This window comes from Rattus norvegicus, chromosome 18, assembly GCF_036323735.1.
Source record: "Rattus norvegicus strain BN/NHsdMcwi chromosome 18, GRCr8, whole genome shotgun sequence".
NCBI lineage: Eukaryota > Metazoa > Chordata > Mammalia > Rodentia > Muridae > Rattus > Rattus norvegicus.
This window is the reverse complement of record NC_086036.1, coordinates 75,690,075-75,696,575: the sequence shown is the minus strand read 5'-3', so window position 1 is coordinate 75,696,575 and position 6,501 is coordinate 75,690,075.

Below are 6,501 nucleotides of genomic sequence, written 5' to 3'. Positions count from 1 at the left end.
TATCGGACCAGCCTCTTCAGAATGCTGACCACACATGGTACACGGATGGCAACAGCTTCTTGGCAGAGGGAGAGCGAAAGGCTGGAGCTGCGGTCACTACGGAGGACAAAGTGATTTGGGCGAAAGCCCTGCCTGCTGGTACCTCCGCACAACGGGCTGAACTCATCGCCTTGACTCAGGCGCTCAAGATGACAAAAGGTAAGAGGCTAAATATATATACAGACAGCCGTTATGCCTTTGCCACGGTACACATCCACGGGGAGATCTACCGGAGGCGGGGGCTGCTCACATCTGAGGGTAAAGATATGGCTAAAATTCTGGCCCTCTTAGAAGCCCTATTCTTGCCCAAAAGACTGAGTATTATACATTGTCCAGGACACCAGAAAGGGCACAACCCAGAGGCACGAAGAAACTGGCTGGCCGATGCCACGGCGTGAGAAGCAGCCATGAGCAAACAAATCTTGCCCTTAAATAGCCCAGACCAACCCACGCCCCCACCAGTGGGACAAACTAGTTGGGTTTATGCCCATGAGGACATAGAGCTCCTAAAAAAAATGGGGGCCATCTACCACCCTCAACTAAAACAGTGGGTCTACAAAGGACTTTTGAATTGATCTCCTTTTTACATAAATTAACCCATTTGGGGTTTAAGAAGATGAAAACCTTACTAGATCGGGAAGAGATAAATCTGTGTTTTTTTGAATCGGGACAAAGCGATACAAAAGGTGACTGAGAGTTACAAAGCGTGCGCTCAGGTTAACCTGGGAAGGACCATGATTGGACAAGGAGTTCGTCCTAGGGGACACCGTCCCGACATCCATTGGGAAATTGATTTTACTGAAATTAAACCAGGTATATATGGATACAAGTATCTCCTAGTGTTTGTAGACACCTTTTCAGGATGGGTCAAAGCCTTCCCCACAAAGCACGAGACTACAAAAATGGCCACCAAGAAGCTCCTCGAGGAAATCTTTCCCAGGTATGGCATGCCTCAAGCGTTGGGGTCGGACAACGGGCCCGCTTTCGTCTCCCAAGTAAGTCAGTTGGTGGCCAAATTGCTGGGGATTGATTGGAAATTACATTGTGCCTATAGACCCCAGAGTTCAGGTCAGGTAGAACGCATGAATAGAACAATTAAGGAGACTTTATCCAAACTTACGCTTGCAACTAGCTCAAAGGATTGGGTGGCCCTCCTTCCCCTAGTTCTATATCGGGCCCAGAATACCCCGGGCCCCCATGGTCTAACTCCTTTTGAAATAATGTATGGAACACCACCCGCATTTGTCCATTTCTTTGATTCAAACATTGCTGATTTTGCTGACAGCCCTTCTCTGAGGGCCCATTTACAGGCCCTACAGATTGTGCAGAGAGACGTCTGGAGACCTTTGGCCGCTGCTTACCAGGACAAGCTTGAGCATCCGGTGGTGCCACACCCGTTCCAGATTGGAGACACCATGTGGGTGCGCAGACACCAGACCAAGAATCTCGAGCCACGGTAGAAAGGACCCTACACCGTCCTCCTGACTACCCCGACCGCCCTAAAGGTAGACGGAGTCTCGGCTTAGATCCACGCACCACACGTCAAGGCAGTCCGGTCTGAGAAATTGACTAATCACAACACTACACCCCAGACATGGAGAGTTCAGCGCACTCCAAACCCCTTAAAGTTAAAACTCCTACGTGGCTCCTCCTAGCCCTTTTGTGGCCTAGAGTCAGTGGGGGAATAAGCCCCCACCAGACAGAAATTTCTTGACCAAGTCGAGTGAAAGATTTCACTCAAAGTTAACAAAAAAAAATGGGGGAATGAAAGACCCCAGCTTAGCAGCAGTAACGCCATTTTGCAAGGCTATATTTAAGATGACTGGTTCAGGAAGTCCCACACCCGCGGATCCTGGCCCGCAGCAGCTCTCTGCTCCCAGACCCGGTGAGAGAGAGACCCAACCGCCTGGTCAGGTGGGCACTCCTGAGGCTGCAGAGCGGAAGAGACCACCAACACTGCTCACCCCTGCCCACATCCCTGGCCCAAGAGGAAACTGTATAAGGCCTCTGGGCTCCCGTGGGGGAGGGCCCAGGAGTGGCAGGACACCTGCCTGAGACACCGCCAGAACCTGAAAGAAACAGAACGGATAAACAGTTCTCTGCACCCAAATCCCGTGGGAGGGAGAGCTAAACCTTCAGAGAGGCAGACAAGCCTGGGAAACCAGAAGAGACTGCTCCCTGCACACACATCTCGGACGCCAGAGGAAAAAGCCAAAGACCATCTGGAACCCTGGTGCACTGAAGCTCCCGGAAGGGGCGGCACAGGTCTTCCTGGTTGCTGCCGCTGCAGAGAGCCCCTGGGCAGCACCCCACGAGCGAACCTGAGCCTCGGGACCACAGGTAAGACCAATTTTCTGCTGCAAGAAAGCTGCCTGGTGAACTCAAGACACAGGCCCACAGGAACAGCTGAATACCTGTAGAGAGGAAAAACTACATGCCCGAAAGCAGAACACACTGTCCCCATAACTGACTGAAAGAGAGGAAAACAGGTCTACAGCACTCCTGACACACAGGCTTATAGGACAGTCTAGCCACTGTCAGAAATAGCAGAACAAAGTAACACTAGAGATAATCTGATGGCGAGAGGCAAGCGCAGGAACCCAAGCAACAGAAACCAAGACTACATGCCATCATCGGAGCCCAATTCTCCCACCAAAACAAACATGGAATATCCAAACACACCAGAAAAGCAAGATCTAGTTTCAAAATCATATTTGATCATGATGCTGGAGGACTTCAAGAAAGACATGAACACACTTAGGGAAACACAGGAAAACATTAATAAACAAGTAGAAGCCTACAGAGAGGAATCACAAAAATCCCTGAAAGAATTCCAGGAAAACACAATCAAACAGTTGAAGGAATTAAAAATGGAAATAGAAGCAATCAAGAAAGAACACATGGAAACAACCCTGGATATAGAAAACCAAAAGAAGAGACAAGGAGCTGTAGATACAAGCTTCACCAACAGAATACAAGAGATGGAAGAGAGAATCTCAGGAGCAGAAGATTCCATAGAAATCATTGACTCAACTGTCAAAGATAATGTAAAGCGGAAAAAGCTACTGGTCCAAAACATACAGGAAATCCAGGACTCAATGAGAAGATCAAACCTAAGGATAATAGGTATAGAAGAGAGTGAAGACTCCCAGCTCAAAGGACCAGTAAATATCTTCAACAAAATCATAGAAGAAAACTTCCCTAACCTAAAAAAAGAGATACCCATAGACATACAAGAAGCCTACAGAACTCCAAATAGACTGGACCAGAAAAGAAACACCTCCCGTCACATAATTGTCAAAACACCAAACGCACAAAATAAAGAAAGAATATTAAAAGCAGTAAGGGAAAAAGGTCAAGTAACATATAAAGGCAGACCTATCAGAATCACACCAGACTTCTCGCCAGAAACTATGAAGGCCAGAAGATCCTGGACTGATGTCATACAGACCCTAAGAGAACACAAATGCCAGCCCAGGTTACTGTATCCTGCAAAACTCTCAATTAACATAGATGGAGAAACCAAGATATTCCATGACAAAACCAAATTTACACAATATCTTTCTACAAATCCAGCACTACAAAGGATAATAAATGGTAAAGCCCAACATAAGGAGGCAAGCTATACCCTAGAAGAAGCAAGAAACTAATCGTCTTGGCAACAAAACAAAGAGAATGAAAGCACACAAACATAACCTCACATCCAAATATGAATATAAAGGGAAACAATAATCACTATTCCTTAATATCTCTCAATATCAATGGCCTCAACTCCCCAATAAAAAGACATAGATTAACAAACTGGATACGCAACGAGGACCCTGCATTCTGCTGCCTACAGGAAACACACCTCAGAGACAAAGACAGACACTACCTCAGAGTGAAAGGCTGGAAAACAACTTTCCAAGCAAATGGTCAGAGGAAGCAAGCTGGAGTAGCCATTCTAATATCAAATAAAATCAATTTCCAACTAAAAGTCATCAAAAAAGATAAGGAAGGACACTTCATATTCATCAAAGGAAAAATCCACCAAGATGAACTCTCAATCCTAAATATCTATGCCCCAAATACAAGGGCACCTACATACGTAAAAGAAACCTTACTAAAGCTCAAAACACACATTGCACCTCACACAATAATAGTAGGAGATTTCAACACCCCACTCTCATCAATGGACAGATCATGGAAACAGAAATTAAACAGAGATGTCGACAGACTAAGAGAAGTCATGAGCCAAATGGACTTAACGGATATTTATAGAACATTCTATCCTAAAGCAAAAGGATATACCTTCTTCTCAGCTCCTCATGGTACTTTCTCCAAAATTGACCATATAATTGGTCAAAAAACAGGCCTCAACAGGTACAGAAAGATAGAAATAATCCCATGCGTGCTATCGGACCACCACGGCCTAAAACTGGTCTTCAATAACAATAAGGGAAGAATGCCCACATATACGTGGAAATTGAACAATGCTCTACTCAATGATAACCTGGTCAAGGAAGAAATAAAGAAAGAAATTAAAAACTTTTTAGAATTTAATGAAAATGAAGATACAACATACTCAAACTTATGGGACACAATGAAAGCTGTGCTAAGAGGAAAACTCATAGCGCTGAGTGCCTGCAGAAAGAAACAGGAAAGAGCATATGTCAGCAGCTTGACACCACACCTAAAAGCTCTAGAACAAAAAGAAGCAAATACACCCAGGAGGAGTAGAAGGCAGGAAATAATCAAACTCAGAGCTGAAATCACCAAGTAGAAACAAAAAGGACCATAGAAAGAATCAACAGAACCAAAAGTTGGTTCTTTGAGAAAATCAACAAGATAGATAAACCCTTAGCCAGACTAACGAGAGGACACAGAGAGTGCGTCCAAATTAACAAAATCAGAAATGAAAAGGGAGACATAACTACAGATTCAGAGGAAATTCAAAAAATCATCAGATCTTACTATAAAAACCTATATTCAACAAAATTTGAAAATCTTCAGGAAATGGACAATTTCCTAGACAGATACCAGGTATCGAAGTTAAATCAGGAACAGATAAACCAGTTAAACAACCCCATAACTCCTAAGGAAATAGAAGCAGTCATTAAAGATCTCCCAACCAAAAAGAGCCCAGGTCCAGACGGGTTTAGTGCAGAATTCTATCAAACCTTCATAGAAGACCTCATACCAATATTATCCAAACTATTCCACAAAATTGAAACAGATGGAGCCCTACCGAATTCCTTCTACGAAGCCACAATTACTCTTATACCTAAACCACACAAAGACACAACAAAGAAAGAGAACTTCAGACCAATTTCCCTTATGAATATCGACGCAAAAATACTCAATAAAATTCTGGCAAACCGAATTCAAGAGCACATCAAAACAATCATCCACCATGATCAAGTAGGCTTCATCCCAGGCATGCAGGGATGGTTTAATATACGGAAAACCATCAACGTGATCCATTATATAAACAAACTGAAAGAACAGAACCACATGATCATTTCATTAGATGCTGAGAAAGCATTTGACAAAATTCAACATCCCTTCATGATAAAAGTCCTGGAAAGAATAGGAATTCAAGGCCCATACCTAAACATAGTAAAAGCCATATACAGCAAACCAGTTGCTAACATTAAACTAAATGGAGAGAAACTTGAAGCAATCCCACTAAAATCAGGGACTAGACAAGGCTGCCCACTCTCTCCCTACTTATTCAATATAGTTCTTGAAGTTCTAGCTAGAGCAATCAGACAACAAAAGGAGATCAAGGGGATACAGATCGGAAAAGAAGAAGTCAAAATATCACTATTTGCAGATGACATGATAGTATATTTAAGTGATCCCAAAAGTTCCACCAGAGAACTACTAAAGCTGATAAACAACTGCAGCAAAGTGGCTGGGTATAAAATTAACTCAAATAAATCAGATGCCTTCCTCTATACAAAAGAGAAACAAGCCGAGAAAGAAATTAGGGAAACGACACCCTTCATAGTAGACCCAAATAATATAAAGTACCTCGGTGTGACTTTAACCAAGCAAGTAAAAGATCTGTACAATAAGAACTTCAAGACACTGAGGAAAGAAATTGAAGAAGACCTCAGAAGATGGAAAGATCTCCCATGCTCATGGATTGGCAGGATTAATATAGTAAAAATGGCCATTTTACCAAAAGCAATCTACAGATTCAATGCAATCCCCATCAAAATACCAATCCAATTCTTCAAAGAGTTAGACAGAACAATTTGCAAATTCATCTGGAATAACAAAAAACCCAGGATAGCTAAAGCTATCCTCAACAATAAAAGGACTTCAGGGGGAATCACTATCCCTGAACTCAAGCAGTATTACAGAGCAATAGTGATAAAAACTGCATGGTATTGGTACAGAGACAGACAGATAGACCAATGGAATAGAATTGAAGACCCAGAAATGAACCCACACACCTATGGTCACTTGATTTTT